Source organism: Salmo trutta, chromosome 24 (genome assembly GCF_901001165.1).
Source record: "Salmo trutta chromosome 24, fSalTru1.1, whole genome shotgun sequence".
Classification (NCBI taxonomy): domain Eukaryota; kingdom Metazoa; phylum Chordata; class Actinopteri; order Salmoniformes; family Salmonidae; genus Salmo; species Salmo trutta.
The window spans coordinates 13,856,908-13,875,321 of NC_042980.1; the positions used below are offsets into that span (position 1 = coordinate 13,856,908).

General features: G+C 40.2%; 1 protein-coding gene across 1 annotated transcript in view; it reads left to right on the forward strand.

Annotated features, from left to right (window-relative positions):
* Positions 1-18,414, forward strand: part of LOC115160730 (beta-1,3-galactosyltransferase 1-like) — a 111,741-nt gene that overhangs the window by 90,437 nt on the left and 2,890 nt on the right. The gene's annotated exons all lie outside the window — the stretch shown is intronic.

Sequence of the window (18,414 nt, forward strand, 5' to 3'; positions counted from 1 at the left end):
CCTGCACCAAAGTCAAGGGCAGGACAGAAACAAGCTCTCCAAATATAGATTCCCTTCTTCATGTGGTTCGGACGGACCAGTTCATCACTGGGGGCGAGTTCCCAGTCATCAGCACTATCTGCAGTTCCTCTATTCAAACTTCTCTCTCCTAACACATACGCCATACGTTGCTGCCACTATTATTATTTTTTATCCTGCTGCTCAGCCACTTTTACCCCTGATTGTATGCATATAACTACCTCATCCACCACTGAAATCTTTATTGATATTGTTCTTGTACACACTGTATATTGTTTTCTTTATATGACACTATATATTTTTGATATTGCTACTATGCAAGTAACCATTTCCCTGTACCGTTTACACTTTCTGTAGATACCCATCCACTTAGCAAGATGTGGCTGGGGGTTATAGCGTTTCTTTCACATGACCATCAATTTAGACAAGTGTGTCTGGGTAAGCGTCATCTAATATTTATAAAATATTTTTAACTGGACACTTTCTGTTTACCTGGAATTTCTCCTTGTTGTAGGCTACTACTTTTACCAATTTTAGTCTTAATCTTTACTAGACTACTCACAGTTTAGCACATAGCCTCACATGTGAATCCTTAAAGAGATGGGTAGGGCTAAGTCTTAAGAGGGTGTGAACGATGCTGAATGGTGTAGACAAAGAAGAGCGCTCCAGTAGGTGTACCAAAATATTCAAGTGCCATTTTCTCAAAAGTGAGTTTACAAGTTTATCAACTTTCAGAGCGGAATTACTTTCCCATTGTTCCTCAAATGCAATGTATGATATACTATTTTGTTGCTCTGTGTCTCTGCTTTTAATCAATGTAAAAAACACAATTTCCAATTTTGCTACATAACACCAAATCAAGGCGGTCGTTCACATATACTAATTGATAAAAAAAATACTTTTTAAAATATTTTGTAATTTTTTAAGGTATAATCTTTGTAAATTATATCATAAATAGGGCCAGAAGAGTTATTTCACACATGCAGCTAACAAATATAAATGGAAATGTCTGCTCTACTCAAATTTACAACCAACTAATTGCAGCATTACCGCAAAAATGGAAGAGGCAAGTGGAAGGGGGAGAAAGTAAGGAACTTGTCTTTTGGCCCTGCATTAAAGACCAAAATTGACGAAAGAAAATTGTGATAAATAAAGTTCCTGGCACATGGTTTATGAACTGATACACAAAACAATGCTGGATTCAAAACAGAGTTTTTCCATTTAAATTATTATACAAAATTCTTGCAACCAATGTAACTTTATATATATATATACAGTTGAAGTCGGAAGTTTACATATACTAAGGTTGGAGTCATTAAAACTCATTTTTCAACCACTCCACAAATTTCTTGTGAACAAACTATAGTTTTGGCAAGTCGGTTAGAACATCTACTTTGTGCATGACACAAGTAATTTTTCCAACAATTGTTTACAGACAGATTATTTCACTTGTAATTCACTGTATCACAATTCCAGTGGGTCAGAAGTTTACATACACTAAGTTGACTGTGCCTTTAAACAGCTTGGAAAATTCCAGAAAATGATGTAATGGCTTTAGAAGCTTCTCTTAGGCTAATTGACATCATTTGAGTCAATTGAAGGTGTACCTGTGGATGTATTTCAATGCCTACCTTCAAACTCAGTGCCTCTTTGCTTGACATCATGGGAAAATCAAAAGAAATCAGCCAAGACCTCAGGAAAAAAATTGTAGGCCTCCACAAGTCTGGTTCATCCTTGGGAGTAATTTCCAAATGCCTGAAGGTACCGCGTTCATCTGTACAAACAATAGTATGCAAGTATAACCACGATGGGACCACGCGGCCGTCATACCGCTCAGGAAGGAGACGCGTTCTGTCTCCTAGAGATGAATGTACTTTGGTACGAAAAGTGCAAATCAATCCCAGAACAACAGCAAAGGACCTTGTGAAGATGCTGGAGGAAACAGGTACAAAAGTATCTATATCCACAGTAAAACGAGTCCTATATCGACATAACCTGAAAGGCCGCTCAGTAAGGAAGAAGCCACTGCTCCAAAACCGCCGTAAAAAAGCCAGACTACGATTTGCAACTGCACATGGTGACAAAGATCGTACTTTTTGTAGAAATGTCCTCTGGTCTGATGAAACAAAAATAGAACTGTTTTGCCAAAATGACCATCGTTATGTTTGGAGGAAAAACGGTGATGCTTGCAAGCCGAAGAACACCATCCAAACCATGAAGCACGGGGGTGGCAGCATCATCTTGTGGGGGTGCTTTGCTGCAGGAGGGACTGGTGCACTTCACAAAATAGATGGCATCAGGAGGAGGGAAATTATGTGGATACACTGAAGCAACATCTCAAGACATCAGTCTGGAAGTTAAAGCTTGGTCGCAAATGGGTCTTCCAAATGGACAATGACCCCAAGCATACTTCCAAAGTTGTGGAAAAATGGCTTAAGGACAACAAATTCAAGGTATTGGAGTGGCCATCACAAAGCCCTGACCTCAATCCTATAGAAAATTTGTGGGCAGAACTGAAAAAGTGTGTGTGAGCAAGGAGGCCTTCATACCTGGCTAAGTTACACCAGCTCTGTCAGGAAGAATGGGCCAAGATTCACCCAACTTATTGTGGAAAGCTTGTGGAAGGCTACCCGAAATGTTTGACCCAAGTTAAACAATTTAAAGGCAATGCTACTAAATACTAATTGAGTGTATGTAAACTTCTGACCCACTGGGAATGTGATGAAAGAAATAAAAGCTGAAAGAAATAATTCTCTCTACTATTATTCTGACATTTCACATTGTTAAAATAAAGTGGTGATCCTAAGTGAACTAAGACAGGGACTTTTTACTAGGATTAAATGTCAGGAATTGTGAAAAACTGAGTTTAAATGTATTTGGCTAAGGTGTATGTAAACTTCCAACTTCAACTGTATATATGAGGGATACAACCTTCCCAGCTCTGCAGATTTTGCTGTGAAGAGACAGAATCATTAGATAATTTGTTTGGGTAATGTCCATATGTAGCTTGTTTTTGGTCGCAGGTTCAGGAATGGCTGAAGAATTGCAACATTTACCTGGAGCTAACTCTGCTGGTTTATTCAAAAAGTCATAGTCAATCGATTAATAATATAATAATACTCTTAGCAAAAATCTTTAATTTACAATATGTAGAATCTATGAGAATAGAAAGGTTCAGAACTTTTGTGAAACATCACAGCACAGTTGAAAAATATATGACAAATAGAAATCAAAACTGGATGATGTTCAAAGATGGATGAGAGGGTTTGTGTGGAGCTGAAGGATGGGACTAAAAACAAACAAAATATAATTATTGTAAAATATACTGTGTCCATAAAACAAATATAGTATGTATAAGCTGGAAGTAGAAGCATAAGTGTTCATTAGTTTACTCCAATTAGGGAAGGGATGGTAGGGTTAGGGGAAAATAAGAAAGGAAAATATACAGTGCCTTGCAAAAGTATTCACCCTCCTTGGCATTTTTCCTATTTTGTTGCATTACAACCTGCAATTTAAATTGATTTTTATTTGGATTTACATTTTACATTTACATTTTAGTCATTTAGCAGACACCCTTATCCAGAGCGACTTACAGTAGTGAATGCATACATTTCATTTCATTTAATACATTATTTTTCTGTGCTGGCCCCCCGTGGGAATCGAACCCACAACCCTGGTGTTGCAAACACCATGCTCTACCAGCTGAGCTACAGGGAAGGCAAAGGTAATGGACATACACAAAATATTCCAAATTCGTGAAGTGAAATGAAAAAAAGAACTTGTTTCAAAGAATTCAACAACAAAACAATGGAAAAGTTTTCACCCCCTTTGCTATGAAGCCCCTAAATAAGATCTGGTGTAACCAATTACCTTCAAAAGTCACATAATTAGTTAAATAAAGTCTACCTGTGTGCAATCTAAGTGTCACGCTATCTGTCACATGATCTCAGTATATATACACCTGTTCTGAAAGGCCCCAGAGCCTGCAATACCAGTAAACAAGGGGCTCCACCAAGCAAGCGGCACTATGAATACCAAGGAGCTCTCCAAACAGGTCAGGGACAAAGTTGTGGAGTACAGATCAGGGTTGGGTTATAAAAAAATATCTGAAACTTTGAACATCCCACAGAGCACCATTAAATCCATTATTAAAAAATGGAAAGAATATGGCACCATAACAAACCTGCCAAGAGAGGCAACAAAGAGACCAAAGGTAACCCTGAAGGAGCTGCAAAGCTCCACAGCGGAGATTGGAGTATCTGTCCATAGGACCACTTTAGGCTGTACACTCCACAGAGCTGGGCTTTACAGAAGAGTGTCCAGGAAAAAATAAGCAAACATGTTTGGTGTTCACCAAAAGGCATGTGGGAGAATCCCCAAACATATGGAAGAAGGTACTCTGGTCAGATGAGACTACAAATGAGCTTTTTGGCCATCAAGGAAACGCTATGTCTGGCACAAACCCAACACCTCTCATCACCCCGAGAATCTCATCCCCACAGTGAAGCATTGTGGGGGCAGCATCATGATGTGGGGATGTTTTTCATCGGCAGGGACTGATAAACGGGTCAGAATTGAAGGAATGATGGATGGCGCTAAATACAGGGAAATTCTTGAGGGAAACCTGTTTCTGTCTTCCAGAGATTTGAGACTGGGACGGGGGTACACATTCCAGCAGGACAATGACCCTAAGCATACTGCTAAAGCAACACTCGAGTGGTTTAAGGGGAAACATTTAAATGTCTTGGAATGGCCTAGTCAAAGCCCAGACATCAATCCAAATGAGAATCTGTCCTATGACTTAAAGATTGCTGTACACCAGCGGAACCCATCCAACTTGAAGGAGCTGGAGCAGTTTTGCCTTGAAGAATAGGCAAAATCCTAGTGGCTAGATGTGCCAAGCTTATAGAGACTTGCAGCTGTAATTGCTACAAAAGGTGGCTCTACAAAGTATTGACTTTGGGGGGGGGTGAATAGTTATACACGCTCAAGTTTTCCGTTTTTTTGTCTTATTTCTTGTTTGTTTCACAATAAAAAATATTTTGAATCTTCAAAGTGGTAGGCATGTTGTGTAAATCAAATTATACAAACCCAATTTTAATTCCAGGTTGTAAGGCAACAAATTAGGAAAAATGCCAAGGGGGTGAATACTTTCGCAAGGCGCTGTATATATTTTTTTAATATATATTTTATATATATACAGTACTTGTAAAAAGTTTTGTTTTTTCTATTATTCTACATTGTAGAATAATAGTTGAAGACATACAAACTATTAAAGCACACATGGAATCATGTAGTAATTAAAATGAAAATATATTTTATATTTGAGATTCTTCAAAGTAGCCACCCTTTCCTTGATGACAGCTTTGCACACTCTTGGCATTCTTTCAACCAGCATTTCAATTAACAAGTGTACCTTGTTAAAAGTTAATTTGTGGAATTTCTTACCTTCTTAATGCATTTGAGCCAATCAGTTGTGTTGTGACAAGGTAGGGTGGTATACAGAGAATAGCCCTATTTGGTAAAAGACCAAGTCCATATTATGGCAAGAACTGCTCAAATAAGCAAAGACAAACAACAGTCCATCATTATTTTAAGACATGAAGGTCAGTCAATAACGGAACATTTCAAGAACTTTGAAAGTTTCAAGTGTAGTCTCATGAGAACAGTCACAGGAAAGGAAGACTCAGAGTTACCTCTGCTGCAGAGGATAAGTTCATTAGAGTTACCAGCCTCAGAAATTGCAGCCCAAATAAATGCTTCGCAGAGTTCAAGTTGCAGACACATCTCAACATCAACTGTTCAGGAGACTTTGTGAATCAGGCCTTCATGGTCAAATTGCTGCAAAGAAACCACTACTAAAGGACACCAATAAAATAAGAGACTTGCTTGGGCCAAGAAACACAAGCAATGGACATTAGACCGGTGGAAATCTGTCATTTGGTCTGATTTGGTCCAAATGTGACATTTTTGGTTCCAACCGCTGTGTCTTTGTGAGATGCAGAGTAGGTGAACGGATGATCTCTGCATGTGTAGTTCCCAGTGCGAAGCATGGAGGAGGAGGTGTGATTGTGTGTGGGTGGTTTGCTGGTGACAGAATCATTAGATCATTAGATCATCATCAGATTGTTTTGGTACTGTCCGACCGCAAGGCATTACAGAGGGTAGTGTGTACGGCCCAGTACATCACTGGGGCGTACACACTACCCTCTGTAGTGCCTTGCTGTCAGATGCCGAGCAGTTGCCATACCAGGTGGTGATGTAACCAGTCAGGATGCTCTCGATGGTACAGCTGTATAAACTTTTGAGGATCTGAGGACCCATGCCAAATATTTTCAGTCTCCTGAGGGCGATTAGGCTTTGTCGTGCCCTCTTCACGACTGTCTTGGTGTGTTAGGACCATTCTAGTTTGTTGTTGATGTGGACACTGAGGAACTTGAAGCTCTCAACCTGCTCCACTACAGCCCCGTCGATGAGAATGGGGGCATACTCGGTCCTCCTTTTCCTGTAGTCCACAATCATCTCCTTAGTCTTGGTTACGTTGAGAGATAGGTTGTTATTCTGGCACCACACGGCCAGGTCTCTGACCTCCTACCTATAGGCTGTCTCGTCATTGTCTGTGAACAGACCTACCACTTTTGAGTCGTCTGCAAACTTAATGATGGGCAAAACGTGAGAGTCTCCCCTTTCCATAGAGTGGTCATAATAGTTTCTAGGTCAAAACATTTGGACGCTACAGATGTTTTTGTGAGAAGACACATTCTCGGGATGTCTCACGGTCTAACAAACACCGTGCTAGCTCTGCCACCGCAAATGTGGAAGTGCGACAACGGCGGATACTGTGGATTGAGACGCAGTCCAATGCAAAACAGATATCTCTAGCTTAAATGTACGGATTGTGATGAGGATTTTTGTATTATGTTACTTAGATTAACAGTATTTTTGGAATTGACCATGGAAGAACTTACTGTACTGGGAAAACATAGCAAGACTTGTGCCAATTCCAGTGGCAATAGTAGTTTTTCAACCAAACCTGGACCAGACAGATCTACTGGTGGATCGGAGTCTGTGTCATCTCATTCTAGATTTCTTAACAGGGTTTTTTCATCATAGCGTTTCAAGTCATCGAATAAAGCCTGGACAATTTGACTTCCATCACCATTTAAGGTATCAATACGACTGTGCAGGGAGTATAGTAGATTGTATAGTAGATTCTCTGGCATGGTATATTTTCCTGTTTGTATGCATTTGTATGTTTCTGCTGCTGTAGGTCAGGTCTGTGTCGGTGTATAAGCCTCTGTTTAGATTACTGTAGCGTGTTGCAGCCCCTGGGCAGCTAGCCAGACCTTTGCAGGGCTATTGTTGGATGTCATGCAGAGAGCCAATCATAATGTCTGCTATATGACTGGACCAGGCTGCTGACTGTCTGTCAGAGAGGACACTATAACAAAAAGACCACTGACCTTATCTCTCTCCTGTTTAGACTCAGACACACACATTGCTGCAGGTGCTTTAATATATTGAACTGAACTTTGGTTTGAAATGCACATGGTAGGCGTCATCTCACAGCCTCGTATAAAAACTGAGGGAAAGCAACCCAACAAACCTTGGGGACTGTCGAGAAATGGTCAAATAATTATTCAAAGCAACGAAAAGAGACCCAATTTGTCATGATGGATTGTATGGCAAGGGGCAAACCTGTGTTAGGAGCGCAATACAAAGACAAACATTCATCACAAAGTGACATGCCTTTCTCCCTGGCTGAAAGTGGAGCGTTTTGAACACTGGTTTGTAAAAAGGGCTATTATACAGTCCTCTACACAACAAGAAATGACTTGATTTATAGCCCCATGCTGATCTATGGACACAACTTTCAAATGTGTTTCCAATAACCATGTCTAATAGGTGCCAGATTCTATTAACAGATCCACACATTACAGGGAAAGGTTACACCCATCATACCTTTCTTTTCACAATCACTTTTTTCAATGGACCTACAGAAACAATTTTTCCTTAACCTGAAAGACCAGTCCAAGTACTTAGTCGATTGAACAAGACTGTCAATTATATAAAGGACCTGTTTTCATGAGTGTATTTTTCAGCTATTCAACTATTCCCTATTCTAATATTGTGTTTAATAATTCTCTGTGAGCCTGGTTGTTGCCTTACATTTTCAAAACATTATACATTCCCCCTGATGTTCAATGTTGTATGGTCTTTTTTGGGTCAGCTTTAATATTTCATATATATTGTGGCTTCCATCAATGTAAATGTCCACATAATTTCCAATCCCCCATATATTTTTTTCTAAATACACACTACCAGTCAAAAGTTTGAACCCACCTACTCATTGAAGGTTTTAAATTTTTATTTTTTTTAAACTATTTTCTACATTGTAGAATAATAGTGAAATAACGCATATGGAATCATGTAGGATCCAAAAAAGTGTTAAACAAATCAAAATATATTTTATATTCTTCAAAGTAGCCACCCTTTGCCTTGATGACAGCTTTGCACACTCTTGGCATTCTCTCAATCAGCTTCATTTGGAATGCTTTTCCAACACTCTTGAAGGAGTTCCCACATATGATGAGCAATTGTTGCTGCTTTTCCTTCACTCTGCGGTCCAACTCCTTCCAAACCATCCTAATTTGGTTGAGGTCGGGTGATTGTGGAGGCCAGGTCATCTGATGCAGCACTCCATCACTCTCCTTCTGGGTCAGATAGCCCTTACACAGCCTGGAGGTGTGTTGACGGGCCACCCCTAGGTGGAAGGGTAGGTAACAACACATATGCCATGCTGATCCTCAACACGGGGGGCCCTCAGCGGTGCGTGCTCAGTCCCCTCCTGTACTCCCTGTTCACCCATGACAGCATGGCCAAGCACAACTTCAATACCATCATTAAGTTTGCAGAAGACACAACAGTTGTAGGCCTATAGGGAGGAGGTCAGAGACCTGGCAGTGTGGTGCAAGCATAACACCCTCTCCCTCAATGTGATCCAAGACAAAGGAGATGATTGTGGACTACAGGAAAAGGAGAACAGAGCATGCCCCAATTCTCATCGACGAGGCTGTAGTGGAGCAGGTTGAGAGCTTCAAGTTCCTTGGTGTCCACATCACCAACAAACTAACATGATCCAAACGCACCATGACAGTCGTGAAGAGGGCACGACAATGCCAATTCCCCCTCAGGAAACTAAAAAGATTTGGCATGGCTCCTGAGATCCTCAAAACGTTCTATAGCTGCAACATCGAGAGCATCCTGACTGGTTGCATCACTGCCTGGTACAGCAATTGCTTGGCCTCTACAGAGGGTAGTGCATACGGCCCAGTACATCACTGGGGCTAAGCTGCCTGCCATCCAGGACCTCTACACCAGGCGGTGTCAGAGGAAGGCCCTAAAAATTGTCAAAGACCCCAGCCACCCCAGTCATAGACTGTTCTCTCTACTACCGCATGGCAAGCGGTACCGGAGTGCCAAGTCTAGGACAAAAAGGCTTCTCAACAGTTTATACCCCCAAGCCATAAGACTCCTGAACAGGTAATCAAATGGCTACCCAGACTATTTGCATTGTGTGCCCCACCCAAACCCTCTTTTTATGCTGCTGCTACTCTCTGTTTATCATATATGCATAGTCACTTTAACTATACATTCATGTACATACTACCTCAATTGGGCTGACCAACCAGTGCTTCCGTACATTGGCTAACCGGGCTATCTGCATTGGGTCCCGCCTACCACAATCCGCCAACCCCTCTTTTATGCTACTGCTACTCTCTGTTCATCATATATGCATAGTCACTTTAACCATATCTACATGTACATACTACCTCAATCAGCCTGACTAACCGGTGTCTGTATGTAGCCTTGCTACGTTTATAGCCTCGCTACTGTATATAGCCTGTCTTTTTACTATTGTTTTATTTATTTTCTTACCTATTGTTCACCTAACACCTTTTTTGCACTATTGGTTGGAGCCTATAAGTAAGCATTTCACTGTAAGGTCTACACATGTTGTATTCGGCGCACGTGACAAATACACTTTGATTTGATTTGATTTGACCCCACAAGTGTCAGGGGACTCGTCTGAAGTCGAAACTGTCAATGTGCCAATTTCTGTTTGTAGCATCCAAACCGTTTAGGCTACAAACTAATGTGACCCAACTGTGGAAAGGGGAGATTCTCACAAACATGCTGGTTTTCTCTGTTTTGCTCTACAACCCTGACAAGTGTCACCGGTTTTAGAAAATGAAGTACAGTATGAAGGTAGTTTTGTGCCTACCCAAAAAAGAGGGTAAATATGTGTAAAAAAAACACAAATATTTCCTGAGCTTTTTTATATCTCATAGATATAGGACAAATACTTCAAAATCTTGTTTTTCGAAATTATTTATTTTTTGACTGTATTTTTTGCCATTATGAATGTGTTATTCAATGTGTTTCTCTGGGCTATAGTAGCACAAGTCAAATTCAATATTTTATCCAAAACTAAATATTATATCTTTTTTTTATACCTAAAGGGATCCTAAAATTCTAAATCAAATAGCTAAATGATCCATAGTATTAACCAACTTAAAACAATTCTAATTCCAACGGCTTAGACTTTTAAGAATTAAGGCACATTCTGTTCTTTGTTCCATTATGGCCCCCAGTCTCCAAACACTTAGACGAGTCAATCACTTAGCTATGAATTTAAAAGAGTAACCTTTTATTGCCATTTTACTTAATCAACTTAAAATTGCAATGTGTCACCTGTAGGCATTGCTTAGTGAAATTCAGTGGCATTGGGACACATAATTACACTGTAGGACTGTTAAAGTGAGTCTGTAAGAGCAGTTCAGACCATACTTCCTGACTGCTGCTGTGTACTCTCTCTCTCTCTGTTTCTCTCTCTCTCTATCTGTTTCTCTCGCTCTCTCACTCTCTCCCTCTCTGTTTTTCTCTCTCTCTCTCTCTCTCTCAGCTTCATGCTCCCTAGCTCACCCCACTTTTTGCTGTTGACTTCAGCCCGCTTCCATGGCAACTAAAAGCCCCTGTCTCTCAATCAAGTTGAATTTCATTTTGGACATTTTAGATGCCTTCAATTGCAGCAATTACGTTTGTATTCAAAAAACACTATAATGAGAAATATTATTAACACAATGTAATTTGGCTGTTGAGTCACCTGCATGTTGCTTGGATTTTGGCCTGAGTTTTGGTTGTAGTCACTCAGGCTCACTACATCTGCTGGCAATTAACTCTTTCATGGCTGGACTACTAATGCTACTCTGTACAGTTAAGGCTTAGATGCATTGGATATTATTCTCATTGAATTAGGTCTAGCACTGCACATTGTAGAAAAAAATAAGGCACATTTTCTGTCACTGACTGCAGAATCAGGGACAAATGTAATGTAAGATTTTAATGCACTGGGGCATAATGTAGCTGGGAATTCATGAGACATAAGCTTAGAAATGGTTCAGTCTAAATAGCCACTAGAGGACTTTATTGTTTTACAAATTGCCAGCTGAATGTGATGTCACATAATGAAGTCCTCCCAAGTAAAATTAGTGCTGAAGTCAGGAAAGAAATGGATTGGAAAGTGACCAACCGCATGGTTTTTTTCACCAATCAGTGTCTGTATGTGTGTGTGTGTGTGTGTGTGTGTGGCAGCATTGCTGGCAGACCTTGTGCTACTGTGATGTATTTGTCCTCCACTGCTGAAAGAAAGCCCCTCTTTAGTGTTAACTTTTCAAGTTGACGAGAGATGAGGTGTACTTGCGCTATGTTTTATACAAGAAAGAATGGGCTTTCCAGGTTAACTTGTGGGGTTTTGAGTGGAAAGTTACAACAGAGAGCAATAATAACCTTTCGTCTCAAATACATTCTTAGGTCAGTTTATTCAATAGAGGAGATGCTGTATATGGAATGCAAACAGGCTGAATAACTCAGTGAATGGAATATAGTGTGGCTCCACAGAGAAATAAGACATTTACAGTTGAAGTTGGAAGTTTACATACACTTAGGTTGGAGTCATTAAATCTCGTTTTTCAACCACTCCACAAATTTCTTGTTAACAAACTATAGTTTTGGCAAGTCGGTTAGGACATCTACTTTGAGCATGACACAAGTAATATTTCCAACAATTGTTAACAGACAGATGATTTCACTTATAATTCACTGTATCACAATTCCAGTGGGTCAGAAGTTTACATACACTAAGTTGACTGTGCCTTTAAACAGCTTGGAAAATTCCAGAAAATGATGTCATGGCTTTAGAAGCTTCTGATAGGTTAATTGACATCATTTGAGTCAATTGGAGGTGAACCTGTGGATGTATTTCAAGGCCTACCTTCAAACTCAGTGCCTCTTTGCTTGACATCATGGGAAAATCAAAAGAAATCAGCCAAGACCTCAGAAACAAATTGTAGACCTCCACAAGTCTGGTTCATCCTTGGGAGCAATTTCAAAACATCTGAAGTTACCACGTTCATCTGTACAAACAATAGTACGCAAGTATAAATAAACACCATGGGACCACGCAGCCGTCATACCGCTCAGGAAGGAGACGCGTTCTGTCTCCTAGAGATTAACGTACTTTGGTGCAAAAAGTGCAAATCAGTCCCAAAACAACAGCAAAGGACCTTGTGAAGATGCTGGAGGAAACAGGTACAAAAGTATCTATATCCACAGTAAAACAAGTCCTGTATCGACATAGCCTGAAAGGCTGCTCAGCAAGGAAGATGCCACTGCTCCAAAACCGCTATAATAAAGCCAGACAACGGTTTGCAATTGCACATGGGGACAAAGATCGTACTTTTTGGAGAAATGTCATCTGGTCTGATGAAACAAAAATAGAACTGTTTGGCCATAATGGCCATTATTATGTTTGGAGGAAAAAGGGGGAAGCTTGCAAGCCGAAGAACAACATCCCAACTGTGAAGCACTGGGGTGGCAGCATCATGTTGTGGGGGTGCTTTGCTGCAGGAGGGACTGGTGCACTTCACAAAATAGATGGCATCAGGAGGAAAGAAAATTATGCGGATATATTGAAGCAACATCTCAAGACATCAGTCAGGAAGTTAAAGCTTGGTCGCAAATAGGTCTTCCAAATGGACAATGACCCCAAGCATACTTCCAATGTTGTGGCAAAATGGCTTAAGGACAACAAAGTCAAGGTATTGGAGTGGCCATCACGAAGTCCTGACCTCAATACTATAGAACATTTGTGGGCAGAACTGAACAAGTATGTACGAGCAAGGAGGAACCTGACTCAGTTACACCAGCTCTGTCAGGAGGAATGGGGCAAAATTCCCCCAACTTATTGTGGGAAGCTTGTGGAAGGCTACCTGAAATGTTTGACCCAAGTTAAACAATTTAAAGGCAATGCTACTAAATACTAATTGAGTGTATGTACATTTTTGACCCACTGGGAATGTGATGAAAGAAATAAAAGCTGAAAGAAATCATTCTCTCTACTATTATTCTGATATTTCACATTGTTAAAATAAAGTGGTGATCCTAACTGACCTAAAACTGTGAATATTTACTAGGATTAAATGTCAGGAATTGTGAAAACCTGAGTTGATATGTATTTGGCAAAGGTGTATGTAAACTTCCGACTTCAACTGTACAACACACTGAGAGCGTCTTAGATTGATGCTTTGCTACTGCTAGCGTTCTCAATGTCAAGAAAATCGTGACAAAAGACAACTAGACAATAGGAAAACAGGGGGCCAGAGGGAGAGCAGACTGCATTATTCACAGCGAAAGGAGAGAATAAGGGAAGGATTTAGGGAGAGAATGGAAGTACAGTAATGACTGTTTGATGAAGGGAAAGTGAGGATAAGGCAGGTATAGAATAGAAAGATTGAGAGGGGGTTCTGATGGTAATCGATGCCAAAAAGGAACAATATAAATTGTCTGAGATTCTAGCAGATTAAAAACAATTTGTCTTTTAAACAGACATGGGGGACAGGTACTGTAGGATATTGAAGAGTTCAGCATGAACAGGACACTATATGTGAACACTCTATCTACTGATATGAATCAGTTTTATTTTTACAAGGCGCAGAAGTTTACCATCATTTTGATGCTAATTCTAAAATAAGTTTCTATAGTACTAGTTGTTCTAAAACTTTTGTACTTTCTACATGGAATCGGTTCTCTTACAGTTGACGCCAGTTTAAACCAGTTTTCGAATCCCAGACCAGCTTTAATAGAAAACATGTTTTTCAATGTGTGATAAGCTGTCGATTCCAGTGCCTATGCTAGAATACTGCGCTGCTGTGCAGCACACCAACTATTGTAAGGGAACACACCACAATCTCACCATCTTCCACTACTGGTTTTAGCTATATATCATGAGGCCTACAGACTGATTTTATCCAGGTAGTATCTGAGACCTTAATTTAGTCAGGTTAATGTGTCTGTCTGGTGGCGGGACTCTGTCAGTCTGTTTAAAGGCGGATATATATGTTGAGAACAGGTTTTCACCCATCACCCGTACTTGCCAGAATGAAACCAACCTGTGACCAACCCGGATTTGTAAAGCATTGATTATGCCTTGATACTGTATGCTATCACGTCCTGTGTGGGTGGGTAAATATATCACAAATGTAAGAGCAATGATAACCTAAAAAAATCCATTATACAGTGCCTTGCAAAAGTATTCATCACCCTTGCCATTTTCCCTATTTTGTTGCATTACAACCTGTAATTGAAATTGATTTTTATTTGGATTTCATGTAAAAAATAAAAAATAAATGAATTAAAAACGTTAAAGTGGTGCATGCATATGTATTCACCCCCTTTGCTATGAAGCCCCTAAATAAGATCTGGTGCAACCAATTACCTTCAGAAGTCACATAATTAGTTAAATAAAGTCCACCTGTGTGCAATCTAAGTGTCACATGATCTCAGTATATATACACCTGTTCTGAAAGGCCCCAGAGTCTGCAACACCCCTAAGCAAGGTGCACTACGAAGACCAAGGAGCTTTCCAAACAGGTCAGGGACAAAGTTGTGGAGAAGTACAGATCAGGGTTGAGTTATAAAAAAATATCTGATACTTTGATCATCCCACGGAGCACCATTAAATCCATAATTAAAAAATGTTAAGAATATGGCACCACAACAAACTTGCCAAGAGAGGGCCGCCCACCAAAACTCAAGGACCAGGCAAGGAGGGCATTAATCAGAGAAGCAACAAAGAGACCAAAGATAACCCTGAAGGAGCCACAGAGCTGGGCTTTACAGAAGAGTGGCCAGAAAAAAAGCCATTGCTTAAAGAAAAAAATGGGAGACTCCCAAACATATGGAAGAAGGTACTCTGGTCAGATGAGACTAAAACTGAGCTTTTGGCCATCTGGCGCAAACTCAACACCTCTCATCACCCCGAGAACACCATCCCCACAGTGAAGCATGGTGGTGGCAGCATCATGCTGTGGGGATGTTTTTAATCGGCAGGGACTGGGAAATTGGTCAGAATTGAAGGAATGATGGATGGCGCTAAATACAGGGAAATTCTTGAGGGAAACCTGTTTCTGTCTTCCAGAGATGTGAGACTGGGACGGAGGTTCACCTTCCTGCAGGACAATGACCCTGAGCATTCTGCTAAAGCTACACTTGAGTGGTTTAAGGGGAAACATTTAAATGTCTTGGAATGGCCTAGTCAAAGCCCAGACCTCAATCCAATTGAAAATCTGTCATATGACTTAAAGATTGCTGTACACCAGCGGAACCCATCCAACTTGAAGGAGCTGGAGCAGTTTTGCATTGAAGAATGGGCAAAAATCCCAGTGGCTAGATGTGCAAAGCTTATAGAGACATACCCCAAGAGACTTGCAGCTGTAATTGCTGCAAAAGGTGGCTCTACAAAGTATTGACTTTGTGGGGGGTGAATAGTTATTCACGCTCAAGTTTTCAGTTTTTTTGTCTTATTTCTTGTTTGTTTCACAATAAAAAATATTTAGCATCTTCAAAGTGGTAGGCATGTTGTGTAAATCAAATGATACAAACCCCCCAAAAAACAATTTTAATTCCAGGTTGTAAGGCAACAAAATAGGAAAAATGCCAAGGGGGTGAATACTTTCGCAAGCCACTGTACACTTCAGTACCAACCACCTTTTCTAATGCATAGATGCAAAAGCACACCACAGTCTATTACCTCCATACTGTCTGACATCTTTGAATGTCTGAAAATATGAGGACGTTATACAGTATATGAGTGTGAGATTTCAGTTGACTCAGTAATAGCACCATGACAGCAGTTCATTATTTTCCCCATAGATGCTACCATTTTCACTCCAGGGAGCTATGTTCCCTTCACCAGCATATCACTCTGTCATAGAGAGCAGGCGGACAGAGCATTGCCAAAGCCAGAGCTGCCCTGGGCCAGGGAGACAGAGAGCTCACACCATCACTACCTCTATTCTACTAGTAATATTATTTCTTCCTGTTTTAGCTTTAAAGGGACATTTGTCCATGCAAGTTTAATGCCGAGGATAATACATAACTGCAAACACATGAGTCGACTGAGAGAAATCTGTTCTTAAACCTAAAATATAGGCTAGACATCTAAATTGATTCTTATTTGCATACAGCTGTAGACACCAAATGGCACCCTATTCCCTATATAGTGCACTACTTTTAATCAGAGGCACCCTATATAGTGCACTACTTTTGACCGGAGTCCTTATGGGCCCTGTTTAAAATCAGTGTGCTATATAGAGAATATGGTGCCATTTGAGACGCACACATACAATACTGTTGACTTACACTGTAGTCATTTAATCAGTTTGATACCAAGGGGGCTCTTTAACCACATGATTTGTTTCCATGGAGAATAGCCCAAGATGCAAATCACCAGGGGCTCATTCTGGAGCATTTGCTCTCATAAATAGCATGCAGGGATGTGTCCTCAGCTCACTGTAGTGTCATTAAACAGGTGCTTGCCAAGGTCGCTTGTCATATGCAGGAGCATAACAAAGTGCCTGTAATGTCTCTGTCTGAGGCAAAGATTTAAAGCAAGAATTAAACAGACAAGCATTTTGAAATGAACACCTTCCTTATGGGCGGCAGAGTAGCCTAGTGGTTAAAGCATTGGGCTAGTAACTGTAAGGTTGCAAGTTCAAATCCCTGAGCTGATAAGGTACAAGTTTGTCATTCTGCCCCTGAACAAGGCAGTTAACCCACTGTTCCTAGGCTGTCATTGAAAATAAGAATTTGTTCTTAACTGACTTGCCTAGTTAAATAGAAAATAAATTATACTGCCTCAGTGTAGGTCAGAAGATATTTGTCCTGGTTCTTTTCTCTCTCTCTCTCTCCCTCTCTTTTTGATGGATTAAAAGTCAATCATTTAAAATATATGCCTACTGGATTGGAAAAATGTTGCTTGTAAAATGCTTTTTAGTGACAGATGGACAAAAAGATCAAGTCAGATCAATCATGTTGATTTTGTGTTCTCGCTTGTTGCCTGCGCGCTCTCAGTATAGTGCAGTGTTCTAATAATGATATGGGTTTCATAAGGTGGAAATCTGAAAGTCCTTTCATGGGCCACTTTCAATGTCACTACTTTAATACGTTTTTGTACTACAGATTTCGTGTCAAAATGAGCATCTCAGTTAAATATTGAACATGCAGTATTTTTATGTGGTCTTGTTTAATAAATTAGGTCCATTCTGTTAATACCCTTACGAAAGAAGATTGCAGCCAGAGTGCAGTATAACTGCAGTGCACTGCAGTATAACTACAGTTAGAGAGCAGTATAATTGCAGTATGCTACAAATACTGCGTCCATAATAACACTGTTATTTTTACTGCAGTAATTATGCAGTGAAACTGCAGTTCAACTGCAGTACACTGCAGTTCTTCTGTAATTAACTGCGTCCAAATTACCACAGTCGACTGCAGTTAATGCACTTTTACTGCAGTTTCAAAACGGCAATCTTTTTTTGTAAGGGCAAGGTTGAAATTGGAAATGTGTGCAGTAGAGTCTTATAACCATTTACTACCTCTGACCCATCATTAAAGTGTTTTGTAAAGCATAAGGGCATGCCTATAAAGTGGGTAGTTCTATGCCAAGTATCCCGAGTGTAGCCAAAGCACTAGCAACATGCACTTTGTTTTAGTCTGTTGTGGCTAAGACAGTAATTGCCCAATTATGCCAACTGCAGATATTTCTAAACTTGCTCCATCACAACCACTTATTAATAAGAATGTAAGCTATATGACTGCACCAAATCAATATGCAGTGTCAGTTGATCTGTGTTTAGTGAAGATATTATAGGTTTGGTGTCAGAGTTATTGAAATACACTGAATGGGGATGCACTCTTTCCAGGACCTCGGGAGGATTATGACACTTTGCAGTTGGCAGCATTTAACCATTTCCTTACTGCGTTAGTGTAAGGCCT